Source organism: Manacus vitellinus, unplaced genomic scaffold (genome assembly GCF_001715985.3).
Source record: "Manacus vitellinus isolate BGI_N305 unplaced genomic scaffold, ASM171598v3 scaffold_51_pilon, whole genome shotgun sequence".
Lineage (NCBI taxonomy): Eukaryota > Metazoa > Chordata > Aves > Passeriformes > Pipridae > Manacus > Manacus vitellinus.
In genome coordinates this window covers 5,130,953-5,145,021 of record NW_021940620.1, presented here as the reverse complement: position 1 = coordinate 5,145,021, position 14,069 = coordinate 5,130,953, and the positions used below count along the sequence as shown (strand labels likewise).

The 14,069-nt window shown below is 55.8% G+C and overlaps 1 protein-coding gene across 1 annotated transcript in view; it reads left to right on the top strand.

Annotated features, from left to right (window-relative positions):
- Positions 1 to 6,721: 6,721 nt before the first annotated feature.
- Positions 6,722 to 14,069, top strand: part of PDGFRB (platelet derived growth factor receptor beta) — a 32,261-nt gene continuing 24,913 nt past the window's right edge. Inside the window, exon 1 of the mRNA XM_008921016.4 lies at positions 6,722 to 6,879. The gene's annotated coding sequence lies outside the window, so the exon portion shown is untranslated. The remainder of the gene's footprint in view (positions 6,880 to 14,069) is intronic.

Genomic DNA, 14,069 nt, shown 5'->3' with positions numbered 1-14,069 from the left:
TGGAATTTGACAGTAGGAAGTAGGGGGGGGGGGGGGGAAGAGAGAGCGAGAAATGCAGGAAAAAAAAGAAATTAAGGATGAAGTTGAGAAGAGGGAATAAAACCTCTAGCACAGGGTTGTGGACCTTCAGCAGCTCTGCATCAGTCCTGGGCACCTCATCCCATTGCTCCAGCCCCAATTCCAGCTAAGACTGTGTCAAAATAACACACAGAAACTGACTGCTGTGCCACATCCACTCCCTGCAAGGAGGTGGGAGCCAGGATGAGATGGAAGGGCGATGGGTAAGAGGTAAGGGATCTGGTTTGCAAGAAAGGAGAAGAGTAAAACCCCGGCAATGGTAAATCACCCCCAGAGCTGACACTGCTGGGGTTCTGCATCCTGAGACCTCTCATGGCCAGAACACCACAAGAGCTGAGCACTTTGCAGCACCCTCTCTGTGCCCCCGGGGTTCCCAGCCCCTTGCTCAGCTTTGTGCTGGCTCCCTCCCTTGTGACAAAGGTGACTGTCATCACAGTCCCACCCCGTGATGATCTCAGCTCACTACGCAGCTCAGATTGCTTGATGTGCCATATAGCTCCATCTATCCTGGATTTTTCCCAAGGTCTCAGCTTTGTGTAAACAAGAGAGCCAAGGCCACCTTACTCCTCCTCTTCCTCCAACCAGCAAAGAGGCACTGGCTCAGGAAGTGTGAAAAAAGAGAAGAAAAGAAGAAAATCCCCCCTGAGTGGATGGTGGGAGGTACTGAGGGATGCAGGTGGCTGCTGGGTGTCACCCCAGGGGTGGCTGCAATTCAGGGACTGGGATTATTCCTGCAGGCAGTGATAGGCAGCCCAGACCCCCTTTTGCTTTTCCCATCCTGTGGGGCCAAGGCCAAGGGCTCAGGAAGCTGCTGGGGACTGGGAGGTGAGGTTCAGGGGTCTGGGCCAGGACCCCACACCTGCATCCTGCCCAAGTGACAGCAGGTGACAGGCTCAGTGGGGTACAGGATCACCATGTGCCTGCCAACAGCCGAGCCACGAGCTCCCTTGGTGGGGGTGAAGGGGGCCAGGGAAGACAATGAGGCCATAAAGATCCACTGATGATAATTTCCCTCTTTTCCTTTTCTTTGACCCATTTATTACTGGTGGGGATTACAGCTGGCAAAGTTTACGCCAAGGAAGAGCCAGGTGAGGAGCCCTCCATGGGCTCCCTGAGGAGCATCTCTGCTGCTCAACTGGGGCTGAAGGACAGGGATCCTCAGAGCCCCAGGATACTGCCTGCACTGGGGGCCCATGGCTGAGCAGGTCAGGGACTGCCAGGGCGCCTGTAAGTCCCCAGCTGGATGACAAGAGGTAGCAGTATCCCCTCCATCCACCCTAGAGACCCCCAGCAGCAAATCCAGCCAGGGGACCTCCTGCTAGTTGTCCATATCTGATATTCCTGATGGTAACTAGGCAGACACAGTGTAGAGGGAGAGCAGTCAGGGTTCCCCAATGCTCCCTGGGGCTCGGTGCTCCTATCCGTGATCGAGTGATGCCATCTCCTGGAAGCAGGAGGGCTGGAAGGTCCCCAGGGCCAGGCTACAAGCAGCTATCACAGATGGAGCAGGGAGACCATTCCTTCACCTCCTCCTCCCATGGAGGAGGCATTCAATCTGGGAAACCAAGTCCTGTCTTGTCACCCAGCTTGCTCTGAACCCCACCATGTTTTCAGCAGGAAAGGGAGATGCCTGCAGAGTCAAGTAGGTGCCTCTCCTCACTACCCTTTCCCCCTCCCAGCCTCCTGCCCCACCACTTCCCCTCTCCCTCCAGCTCCTATTGCCCCCACAGCCAAATCTGTGGCTTCAGACCAGCACATCCCAGAGCTGCATGGCCCCACACACACCCCAGCCCAGCCATCACCTTTCTGTCATTCCCTAGCTTCTCCTGCTGCCCTCCCAGAGCAGGAGGAAAGGGAGAGCAGAACATATCTCCCATGCATCATTCCTGTCACACATCTTTGGTGCAGCATCCCAGAGGGCAAGGGAGGGATGGGGCAATCACAGATGCCCCACTGAATTACCTGAGAACAACTCCTCTTCCCTGGCAATGGAGACATCAGTGCAACCTGCTTGCAAAGGACAAGCCCCAGACTCATCTCCATCAGCTCCATGTAAACTCCTGTGAACCCTTTGGCTCTTCCCAGGTGCCTGAACCACATCTGTGCTGGTACTTGTGGCCCGGTGCCAAGTAAACTCTGCAGAGCTTGTCCCTGGAGGGGATGAGCGCTGGGATAGCCTGAATGGGTGTGCTGCCAGCACTGCCATAGAACTCCCCTCTCCCCATCCAGGGCTGTGTTCCTCTTGGGGATCTGGAGCAGCTTTCCTGGCAAATGCAAATGCCACAAACTTTGGGACTATCCTCAAGGGGGCATTGGACACATGCTGGCATCCCTCATTGCTTTCCAGCACAGTGGGGTCCCTGCTCTCACTGTGTTGGGATGGGATTCCCCCTGCGCTGGTGGGGAGTGTCCTGGCTGTGCTTCACTCCTTCACCGTGTTTCAGGCACTGTGTAAGCAGAGGGTTAACGATTCCCAATTCCCACATTAAGTGGCTGCAGATGTGTGGGAAAGTCTGGGGCGGCCGGACGGCATCGCTATTAGTATTCACCCAGGAGCCTGTCTCTGCCTCCCGGGGGCTCTGCCGAGCACATTTAATACCAAGGTTCGTTGTGGGGGTTAGGAAGAGTGCGTGGGACGGGGGCGGAAAGGCCCCGAGGTGGGGAAAGGCAGCGGGTTAGAATCCTCTGCCACTGCCTCCTCCCCTGCCCAAACCCAGGGGATGTAGGGAATGGGTCAGCATCTGTAGGGACACAGCACCACATGGTGTATGGCTCAGTGCTACCTTCTGACACTGTTGTCACCCTGAAGGGTCCATGGCTGGTATTCCTGGTGCTGTAGGACACTCCCCAGACCAGGATGCTCCCCAGTGCATTGTGCTCAGACATATGGTCACTTTGGAAGAAGTCCAGCACTTTTTGCCTCCCCTTCCTCCTGGGCAGTGCTGTCACCCACCCTGGCAAAGCAGGACCACGCACAGTGTAGCTGTTCCTCCGGAGGCCAGGGCAGAGCTCTGGAGAGGCTGGATGAAGCCTTGGTGCAGCTCCCCCAGGGCTCGAGGGCTGGATTCAGCCAGGAGCAAGTGTTGGCAGCTGCCACACCAGATGGGCTGCCCAGATGTGGTGCTGTGCTCCCTGGCACCCACTGCTCCTCTCTTGTGGTCTGCGGCTTGACACCACATCAGAGCGATGCTGAAATTCCTGGGCTGTCTTGGAGTTGATAGGAACTTGGAGAAACCAAAGCCAGGGCAAATCTGGCCCTCGTTAAGCCTTTGGAGAAGTGGGAAAGGCCAACATCTGCTGCTTCTTTCCTACCTACCTGTCACCTGCTGGCACATGGGACCTGTTGCTGACTCCAGCATGGCTGTTTCCACCACTGTGTTGGGTCACCCTGACTCTGGTCTCTCTCCTCCTTGTCAGGTGTGGAAAAGGGGCTTTTTGCTGGGGTCCCAGTTCTGCCTGGGATGGGGCAGGAGGTCGGAGTGCTGCTTTGATCCAGATGATACCAAAGCAGACCAAACAACCTGGAGTGTCCCTGTCTCAGTCACTGATTTCCCCACCAGAGATGTGGCACTACATGACCCCAAGCCCCCGTTAGCACTTAATGATGATTATTGAGGCTGGAAATCCCAGCTGAGAGCGGTCTGGCATCTCACACTGCAGCTGTCCTGGCCCCAGGGGGACCACTGAGTCCTGCAGCACCACTGATGGGGGGTGCAGGCGCCAGAAATAGAGGTGAGCAATGAAGGGGTGATGAGGCCGAAGTAGCAGAGCTGCTGCCCTCCACCCACACACTTGCACAAGCAAGTCCCTCTGGCTTCCGTGCTTCCTCCAAACTGGCCTTTCCCAGGAGCTGCCGTAACCCCAACGTGCTGTTCCTAAACAAAGCATGCAGTCCCAGATGCTCCCTGGGGATGTACAACGCAGGCTGGGGATGTACAACTGTGTGCTTGCCGGGATGCTGTGGGCTCTCCAGGGCTTTCTCATCATCCCAAAACAATGAATCCTGGCCTTTGCAGACTTCTCCTGAGAGAGGGTTTTGTTTACCCTGGTTCTTCCTGCTCCCAGCCTGGAGTATGTTAGCTCAGTTGGTTAGAGTATGGTGCTAATAACACCAAGGTCATGTGTTTGATCCTCATATGGGCCATTCACTTAAGAGCTGGACTCGATGATCCTTGTGGGTCCGTCCCTTCCAACTCAGAATATTTGGTGATTCTGTGGTGCCATCTGTTTGCAGAGGGCAGAGGGGGAAATATGTCCCACCTCAGACTACAGATGCTTTGCTCTCAAACACAGTCTGTGCTAGCTTTTCCACCCCCTGCTCACCCCAGGCAGCCTGTCCCTGGACCGAGGGGCCCAGCAGGATTGTACAGCAGGTTTCTCCCTCTCCCGCTCTGTTGGGAGCAGTAATGTTGTCCTTGGAGGGGGGACAGTGCCCGGAAATAGCTCTGCTGAGCAATTCCAAGCAGCCCGTATGTCCTCACAGAAGGACCAGTCAGACAAGTCTTTATCCCTTGGGAAAAGTGTTGGGAAGAGCCGTGTGTGCAGCACGTCCTCTCTGCCGCCTGCCCCCCATATGAGCTGCTCTCACGCTCACTGGCTCCATTTCTGCACAACAGATTGTCTTGGCTCAGGGGCAGCTGACAGGACCCCCTGACACATGGCCACCACCTTGACTGGAGTGGAGGAATCCATCTGCCCAGGGCTGCATCCCCCCTGCCCTGCCCGTGGCAGTACCTGCCCCGGTTCCAGGCGCTGCCAGGCATGGAGCCAGCACACCAGCCCCATGCTGAGGGCTGCTCATCATGCACAGATAACCAGAGTGCTGCAGCCCAGCCCTCCTCACCCTCCACAGCTGCACAGAATAAAGACCTTCCCCTTTGGTTTTCCATTGGTGTAAAGGAAACACGGAGATAATGGGTGATAAGCAGCAAATATCGGGCTGGTCCAGCTGGGGAATCATGAGCTGTGGCCATTGTGCAGGCATTCATTTGAGAGGCAGGAGGGGATGAGTCTGCCTTGCAAACAAGGCAGGAACATGGATTTCAGCGGTGTTGTCTTTATGGGGAGGGCTTTTTAATTCTTAGAAAGGAAAACCAAGGAAAGATGGACAGGTATCTTTTTAAGGGAGTCTCGTTTTTCAGGATAGCCAGTGCACTTTTGCAGTTTTCCATGTTTGGATCAGGGAGAATCACAGAATTGTTAAGTTTAGAAAAGACCTTTAAGATCATTGAGTTCAACCCACCACTGCCATCCTCACCGCTAAACTCTGTCCCCATGTGCCACATCTAGACATTTTTGAACAATTTCAGGGAGGGTGATTCCACCACTTCCCTGGGCAGCCTGTTCCAATGCCTGACCACTCTTAAGCATCACCAAGAAGAAAACAGTGGCAAGAACTGATGGGTCAAAAGGCAGTTCTGATCCAAAGATCATCTGCCCCTTGTTACAGTGCTGAAACAAACTGGAAAAAAAAATCCTCTTTTGGACAAAAGATGTTTTGCCTATTGAGGGAGTCTCAGAAACTTGATTTGAACTCATCAAGGTGTGGGGAGGATTTAAAGCTGGTTCATCTCCCCTCAAGGACAGGAGGCACGTGGGACATCTGAGATGATGGCATGGCCAAGGTGAAAACTCCCGCCACCTCTCCCAGCTCTGTGCCTCTTGTCAGCCCCAACAGCCCAGAATCCCCAAATAAACCCACCCACCGCCACAGCATCCCAGTTGTATAAGACCTTTTATCCCCTCTTCCAAAAAGAAGAAGAGTTGTGAGGGTGCACTGGTGGTCAGCGGGGCGGGAGGTGCAGTGCCGGCGCAGCAGAGCACTGGGAGGGATCCAGGGGGAATACGCGGAGCCGGTTCAGTACAGGCCTTCTTTAATAAAAACATGAGTCAGCTGCTGGCGTGGGCAGCGGATTTTCTAAACATCCCCTCATATCCTGAGAAAGGGGGAAAAAAAAAAAAACGGCGGGGGGATGGAGGGGGATTTGAGGGAAAAATAAGAAAGAAAAGAAAAGAAAAAGAAAACAGGGAAAAAGGCCAGAATTGAAAGCAGACACAGGGAGAGAGCAGCTCCTTCCCTCCAGTTTAAGGAGGCGATAGTCGAGTTGGTCCGAGCTCCTTTTGTTTCCCGTTAGTCGAGCCCTCACCGCTCGCCCCCATCGCAGCCCGCAGCAAAACTCCCCTCTCCTTGCAGTCACTTTGGCTTCTCCTCCCTTTAAAAGCTTTTTTTTTTCACCCATCACACTCGTCCGCCGGGCGTTAATCTCGAGTTCTGCTCTGCAAAGGGTCCCCACAGAGGGTGGAGGGAGGAAGTCGGAGGAGCTCCGCTCCTCATTGGTGAGGCAGCCTCCCCCCTTCTCCTCCTCCCGAGGTCTCTTTTATTTATACACGCACACACACACGCGTGCACATCCCTCGGCCCAGGGATTTGCTCCACACTCAGGTCCGAGGCGGATGGACCCCCTCCCAGCTGGGCTGGGGCTGCCCAGGGCACTGCTGAAATGCACTAGAGGAGCAGAGCAGGGGCTTGGCTGCAGCCCAGCCCTGGCACAGCCTCGCCTCTCCTTTTGATTTTATTTTCTTTTTTTTTTTTCCCCTCCTCCCCTCCACTTCATTTCTTTCTTTCCCTCTCTTTCGCCTTTAAGTGGAAAAGCCTTGCCAGCTGGGGAAGGCTGGGAGGGCAGGGAGAACCTCAGCAGGCAGCAGATAGAGAGTGCAGAGGAGGAGACCAAGGAATTTCGGGGCAGCCAGTGCCCGTGGGACATACGGCACAGGCACTTGACCCGTGGGACCCTGCCCAAGGTAAGCTCCCGTGTCGCCCACCCGGGTGCCATCTCGCCTTCCCGCTCAGCTCCGGCCCTCCGGATGGGAAACCTTGCATGGGAGCTGGTACAGTCCCCATGGGCCCTCTCCCTGACCCAGCACGGTTGCTCTGGAAGGGGCTTTGCTCTCCTGCAAGGGGCTGACACCCCAAAAGGCCCTGCCAAGCCCTGGGATGGTGGTGTTTGGTAGAGAGCTGATGAGCTCTGCAGCATCCCACTGCAAAAGCCATCCCATCAGCTCTCACCATGTCCTGGACTGGGATGGCTGAGGGGAGTCAAGGGGATGCTGCGGCTGTAGGGCAGGAAAGGAAGACTCCACTGCAGCGGGAGTGGGGCCCAGGTGATCTCTGCTTCTCCCTGGATCAGGGGGTTGTCCTGGCTCTCCCTGCTCAGTGACTGTGGGAGGGCTGGGGTGTGCGTGGGGAAGAGGCTGCTCAGACTCTTCCAGCAAGGCATCCTTTGGAGGCATGAGTGTGCCCCACTGCAGAGCAGTGTCACCCTGTGTCAGCTCGTCAGAGCACACCCATGGTCATCTCTGAATTCAGGGTGCTCCAAGGACCACACCACCTTGGTCTGTTCCCATGGCAGGACTTGTGTGCCTGAGGGCCAGGCCAAGGTGGAGAGGGACATCTGCAAGCCCTGCCGAGAGTCTGTGCCCTGGTGTGCCAGGTACTGGAGGGGTAGAGCCTGGTAAAACCCTTCTAGGCATGGATGTGGGCAACAGCTCTGCTGTCCTGAAAGCACTGGAGCTGAGGACCTCCAACAGGATGGAGCTGGTCTGGATTGAAGCTGTGCTGAACTATGCAGCTCTGACAGCCTGGGAACAGGGGTTTGCATGACCTGTAAGGCTTTGATGCTCACACTGGGATCACTGTGGGCTCAGAGCTTCTGCCTCCTGAACTCACTTGCCAACTGGGAGTCATTCAAAGTAGAATTTGTGGTGGAAAGGGGTGCTGTGTTCCTCTATCCTTGCCTCAGAATGACTGCAGTTTACACTAAAGCATTGGGCAAATAGCTTGAAGTAGTTGGTCTGCTGTGCAAACCCTTGTGCAGAAGCTTTACATCCCCAAATCTTTTCAGAGGGTCTCCCGTCTGAAGGAGGACTAGCAATGTTGAGACCCAGTGTCCCCAGGGGCCATCAAGAAGCGGGTTGGAGGGTCATTTCCCCCTCAGCACCCTGCAGGACAAGGTGCCTGTGCACTCCATGCTCTCAGAAAAGAGGCAAGTTTCATTTGGGCAGCTGGTGCCAGTGCCAAAGACACAGCTCTGCCTGGCAGAGTGCAAGTGCCAGGTTAGCTTGGATGGGGAGCCACCAGGCAGCCACCCCAGCTGGCAGCCAGCCCTGGGCAGGGTCTGAAGTCATTCTTTGACATGGATGTCACCCAGGCTCGGGTGTGTTATGGCTTTTATAGCAGTCACCAACCCCAAGCAGTGTCCCTGAACCCAGGAAACACCCTCGAATCAGTCGATGCATCAAGAGAGGTCAGTGTTTTAAAGAATCACAAAGTCACAGCAACCCACTTGCAGCATGCAAAGGACTTTTCTCTCTCCCTTAAGCCAGCTCAAGAGCATGGAGAGTCCTTGCTGAAGGACTCTCAGCTCGTCTCCCACATCCCTACACAGGACTGGGGGTTTGGGGTGCCCATGAATGGAGTGTGAACACAGGCACAGACAGCTGCAACACTGCAGTCAGGGAGAAGTTAGCCATGGCTTATTGTCCAAAGTCCTGGGCATATCCTGTGGGGTCCTGCAGGGCTCTGAACCATGGGCTGGAACCAAGCTGAGTGGGCAGCCAGTGTGCACTGGAGCACAGGGGCATTCCAAGAGCTCCCGGTGGAGTCTGGCACCAATCAGGAAGTCTATAGTGGACACAAACCAGATTGCAGCATTGTGGCAGGAATCCCACAGCTCTTCCCAAGGGATGTGTGGAAAGGTGCATGGCTAGAGGCAGCTCAAACAGGCAGGGTGGAGGGGCAGGTCCTCCCCAGCAAGTGACGCTGAGCACTTCAGCAGGGATGGATGTGGAGTGGAAAAGCTCGGGGAGAGCAAGGAGGGTGATGAGAAGCTCAGAAGAGGCTGCAGAGGACCGGGAGATGGGTTGATGGGGCCTGTTGCTCACTGGGTGTTGTGGGGAGGTAACACATAGTCTTCATGCACAGGAAAGGTCACCACAGAGAGAAAAGAGATTTTAGGGGAAATGTCTGTAGGCTTAAAGACACGAGGCTGGCTTCCTTCAGCCTGACAGATCTCAAAGGACATGTCAGGCAAAGCTCTGGGTGGGAAGATGTGGGCACTGTAACAGGACAATGACCCCATGATGTCTTTCAGCCTCATTTTTGATGGGTCTGTGACAGGATTTCCAAGGAGTTCAGAACAACACTGGTAGGGAGAGGAGAGCACTGAGGACTAGGGCAAGACAGGGATGTCTTAGTGAGCACCAGAGGAAAGCTGAGGTTAAGAAATGCTCCCTAGCTGCAGGAGTGATGCTGTGCAAGAAGAGGCCACGATGGCTGGCTGTGGCATTGCCTGAATGACTGACTGCTGGTCAGGGACCCTGCCTGAGGGTCAGGGACTTCTGTGCCTGGTCCCCAAGGTTCCTCTGGTCCCAGTGTTTGATGCCGTGCTGAAGTGGGATGGGATTGCAACGGTGTCCATAGGGACAGGCTCCAGCAAAGCATCTTCCCGGGTTGGAGTGGCAAAGGGCAGGGAGCAGAGGAGCTGTGTGGTGGCCAAACCCCATGGGAACACAGCCACTGGCGCTGGCAGCTGGGGCTGCCTTTGGCCCAGAGCTGGAAGGAGCTGGGGACCATGAGGGCTTGGGGTTGGCTGGATGTATCCTATCCCTGCGAGGGAGGATTGGAACTGAACACTTCTTGGAGTTTGTTTGTTTGTACTTTAACCAAAGGAAAGAAATCCCCTGGAGAGGAGCTTCAAGGGGAGGGTATAGACTGGGTATTGTTTCCTGAGGGGCTGGAGCAGCTCCAGGGAGCTCCTTCCGCTTCACCACACAAATTGGACATAACGAGGCTTGTTTTAGGGGTGGTTGTTTCCCCTCCTCCTTTTCCCTGTTGCCTAATTAGGGTGCCCAAGCCAAGCACACCTCTGTCCTGTTCCTCTCCCACTGGGACACCTCCTCCTGGAAGGGCAGCATGTTCCTGGCACCACAGGGGACACAGAGCAGACCCAGCTGTGACAGGGACAGGGACACGTGCTGGGGATGTACAGAGAGGTGCTGGGATGGGTCATGTGCTGAGCAAGGGGGTCCCATGGGTCCATCATCCCCTAGCCTGGCAACACAAGCCATACAGTGACGTGCTGCCCCTCACACCCTGCTTTTCCATCATCCCTGGGTGCACAACAGGCTGTGGCATGCCCTGATCTGTGCTTGTACTCTTGCCTTGCAACCACTTACATGCGGAGCCAGAGGACAGTGGTGTGCAGAGCCTTTTCAGGGAGCAGGAGCTCACAAAACTCCCACAGAAAGGCTGGTGCCAGCACAGCCAGGGTGGTGTAGTGTGTGGTGTCTGTCCTGCACCCATGGATGGATTCATCCTCTGCAGGTCATGCCTGCAGGGGCACATCCAGAGCTCCACTAACACCCATCCCCGGGCTCAGCAAGAGCCAATGTGTGATGGGGCTGGCAGGAGGCTATGGTGTGCAGGAGCTGGAGCAGGGAAGGGTTGGAGAGTGCAGGGATGTATCAGGGTGCTGTGCGGGCTGTCAAACGCTGGGCTGCAAACCATGAGACAGATAGAGAAGGAGGCACCCTCTCCCTGCTATGGAATGGTCCCCATGGGCAGCACAGGGCTGCTCAGGGGGACAAGGCTCCTGAAGCAGTAGGAGGTGGGCCAGTCTTCCCCTCAGCCCCATCCTGCTGGTCCCTCTGCCTTCCCCCATCCGGCCCATCTACCATGTGAAAGAGTCTGTGACTGAAATCTTAATGCTACTGAGACACAGCAATTGGCACCAATTAAATTGCTACATTCATGTTTGAATTGCTTTAACTGGCGAGACACACTGTCTTATTTATACAAAAAAATATGTTTGCTTGTGGGTTTCTCTGAACTGCTGCCAGCAGAAAATGCACCATTTCGAGCCCTGCGCTCTGCAAGCTCATTCTCACTCCCAAACTGGAAGTCACCTCGGTTTCAGCCTTTGCCAAGCAATGGTGGCAGAATAGAAACACTGCTTTCCTTGGGGCCAAGGGCTGCCAGCACCGTGAGAGGGGTCCCCTCCTCTCTCCCTGCAGGCAGCTGCCAAGTTTCCTTCTCCAGCCTGGGAGCTGTTTGAGAGAATATGGTCTGATTCAGGAGCAGGAGTTGGTGCCCATTTTAAAGCTGGGCTCAGGGGAAGGCAGGGGGTGCTGGCAGCTGCTGATGCCAAGTCCTGCCTCTGCTTCTCCTCTGGAGGTTCTGTCGGGCTTTGGGCATAGTAGGGGCTGATTGCAGAGCATGGGTGCAGATGGGAACTGATTTCTGCTCCGTGACTGATAGGAGAGGTTATAAAGGACCCTGCAAGCAGGTTAGCAAGCATGGCTCATGCTGCCTGGCCAGAGAATGTAGGAAGAGGTGATCCATTTCTGCAGTCCTGGTGCCAAGTGTCACCATCCAGGTCTTCCTGCCCCACATGTAAGCCTATGGAGGAGGGGGCAGGATCAGCCCATAGCACCAAGAGCTGCACCAGAAGTTGCATTTTGTTCCCTCCTAGAAACCCAGAAGTAACAGGGCCAAATAAACAGCCCCCTCTCTGAAAGCGGCCTTTGCCCTTCATGCCCAGATCTAGCAGCCCCCATCCTCTCCCACCCTGGCCACAGTGCCAGGCTCCTCTCTGAATCCAGCAGATAGGCAAAAAGTGCCCTGACCACAGAGCTGGCGAATGCCTAATCCCAGCCACGAGAGCCTAAAACCCCATAACCAAGCAATTAAGCTCGGGTCCCTCACAGGAAGCTGAGAAGAGCCAATGCATCCACGGAGATTATCTCCTCCTCCCCCTCCTCCACAGATCCAAGTCTCAGGGAAGTGTTCACAAGAGGATCAGGTTGCTTGTTCTTTGCTGGTATGTGGGGCTGGTAAGACCACAACACCCTCCCCGCTCCTGGGGCTTGGCAAAGCCCTTACATCCTACTAAGACTCGGGATGGCTCCTTTTCTCATCCTGCCTCCCATCCCAGCTGATTAGTCGTTAATTAGAGCCATCTGGGACCTTTGGCTCCAGCCCTGACCCCACCATAGCAGCCACCCTTGACCAGCAGCCATGAGCAAATGACAGAGATGCCAACTGCTGAAGACTGTTTTTCTCCCTGTTCGTACCTTAGGAGAGTGCTTCCCTTGAATCTCTACAGGAAGGCAAACACAGCTTTCTGGCAGCCATGGAACAAGAGTGAGGAAGGCCCTGTGGGTGCCAGGACATGGGATTAGCAGCCAAGATGGTACCTGACCTTGGTCCCATATTCCCTGCTTCTCCCATTCTCCACTTCGGTGGGGAAAAGCAGCAGGTGAGCAGATGGGCTCTGCTCAGATAGGCAACTCCCATCCAATCCCACACGCCCAGGAGCTGGGACCCCTGAATATGCCAGTCTGGGGGTGGAGGGATCAGAGAACTCTTTGAGTCACTGCTGCCAGCCAGCTCCCAGGCTTGGAGGGGCCAGCAGTGAAGTGATGCAGGAGCTGTGTGGGTTCTGGCCTGCAGTTTGGGTACCCTGCAGCCACGTTCATAATTCACATTGCTCACATGCTCATGAAGCAGCATGGTGTGTTCTCCCAAAAATGTCTTTGCTGTCAGGGGCAATGGCAAAGTTAGGGGATGGTCATAGACAGCCCTGTCTGGGCTCTGTTGAACATCCTGCTGGAGAAGAGCATTGGGAAGGGCTTAAATGCTCCCAAGGGGCACATCTGTGCCTCCCCCAGTGGGTCATCACACTGCAAGGGGTGAGCCCTGAGGCTGCACAAAGCCCTGCTCCCCACACCCGGCATGAGCACCCCCAGCCGTGTGCAATGACAGACTTAGGGCTGTGCTCCAAAATGCTGGCCAGCCCCCAGCACCACCACAGACCACTCCCAGTACCACCATGAGCCAGTCCCAGCACCACCATGGCCCTGGCACCCACTGCCTGCCCTAGGGAGAGCAAGGCGGGCAGGATTTGACCAGGGCGAGAAGCGGAGCGTGCAGCAAGGGACAGGCAGGCATTGCCTGGCACGTGGCAGCCGTTCCTCCCAGCACCCCCATCCCTCCTTCCCCAGTCCCAGGTGAGCCCTGGTCCTCACCCAGGGTTTTCCCACAGTCCAGGCCAAGCTTGCAGGCTCCAGGGAGCAGCCCCTGGGGTCTGGCCTTTCCTCCGGCAGCGGAAGCGGGGGAGCATGCGCAGCCGAAAGGGCCACGAATACCATCACTCGGGGCTGGGGGATTATTTATAACACTGGCACCTCTCCAAACAGATGTTTCTTTTTATTCTGAACTTGCACTAAATGGGTCACTCATTTCCTCTGTCTCCCATGGGCTTAAAGCAGAGGGGGAAAGCAGAGGGGATTGGGTTGAGAGTGCAGGGCTTGCCCTGGTCCCACGTCCCCCTGTGCCGGCTCCTCACAGCGACGACGTGTTGTGGAGAGCCCACGGCTGGAGATTTGCTGAATTGTGTATGTGGACATTTTGGTCCCCCATCATTTGGAGAGGGAGGATGGCCATGGTCAAACAGGGCTGCGTGGGGCTCGCCACCCCACCCCATTCCTCACATGGTTGACCCCCGGGCTGCTAAGTCACCCTGCTGAGGCTCAGGGTGGACTTGTCATCCTCCCCAGCAGCCTCCCCCTGTGCTTTGGGGTCATGGACCTCATTTTCAGCTTTCTGTCAGATGCTGTCAAAGCCTGTGATAGCCCATGGCAGGCTGGCCTGGAGGAAGCTGCTGTGCCAGCTCAGGCCCTGCCATCTGCTGCAGGACCCTCACAACCACACAACCACCTCCTCCAGGTGGTACCAAGGCTGGGGACCAGTACCTGGAGTCCTGGGCAGGGCCTTTGGTTGTGCCAGCCCCACTCCCTGCTGCAGAGGCAGGCAGAAGAGCCATCCCCAACTGTGGTCACAGTGTCCCTGGGCTTGTATTGCCCCAGAGGTGGCTTCTGCCCCTGCTTTGCCCGTCCTCTAGAGAGCTTGGTTCATACCAGGGCTGTGGCTTCAG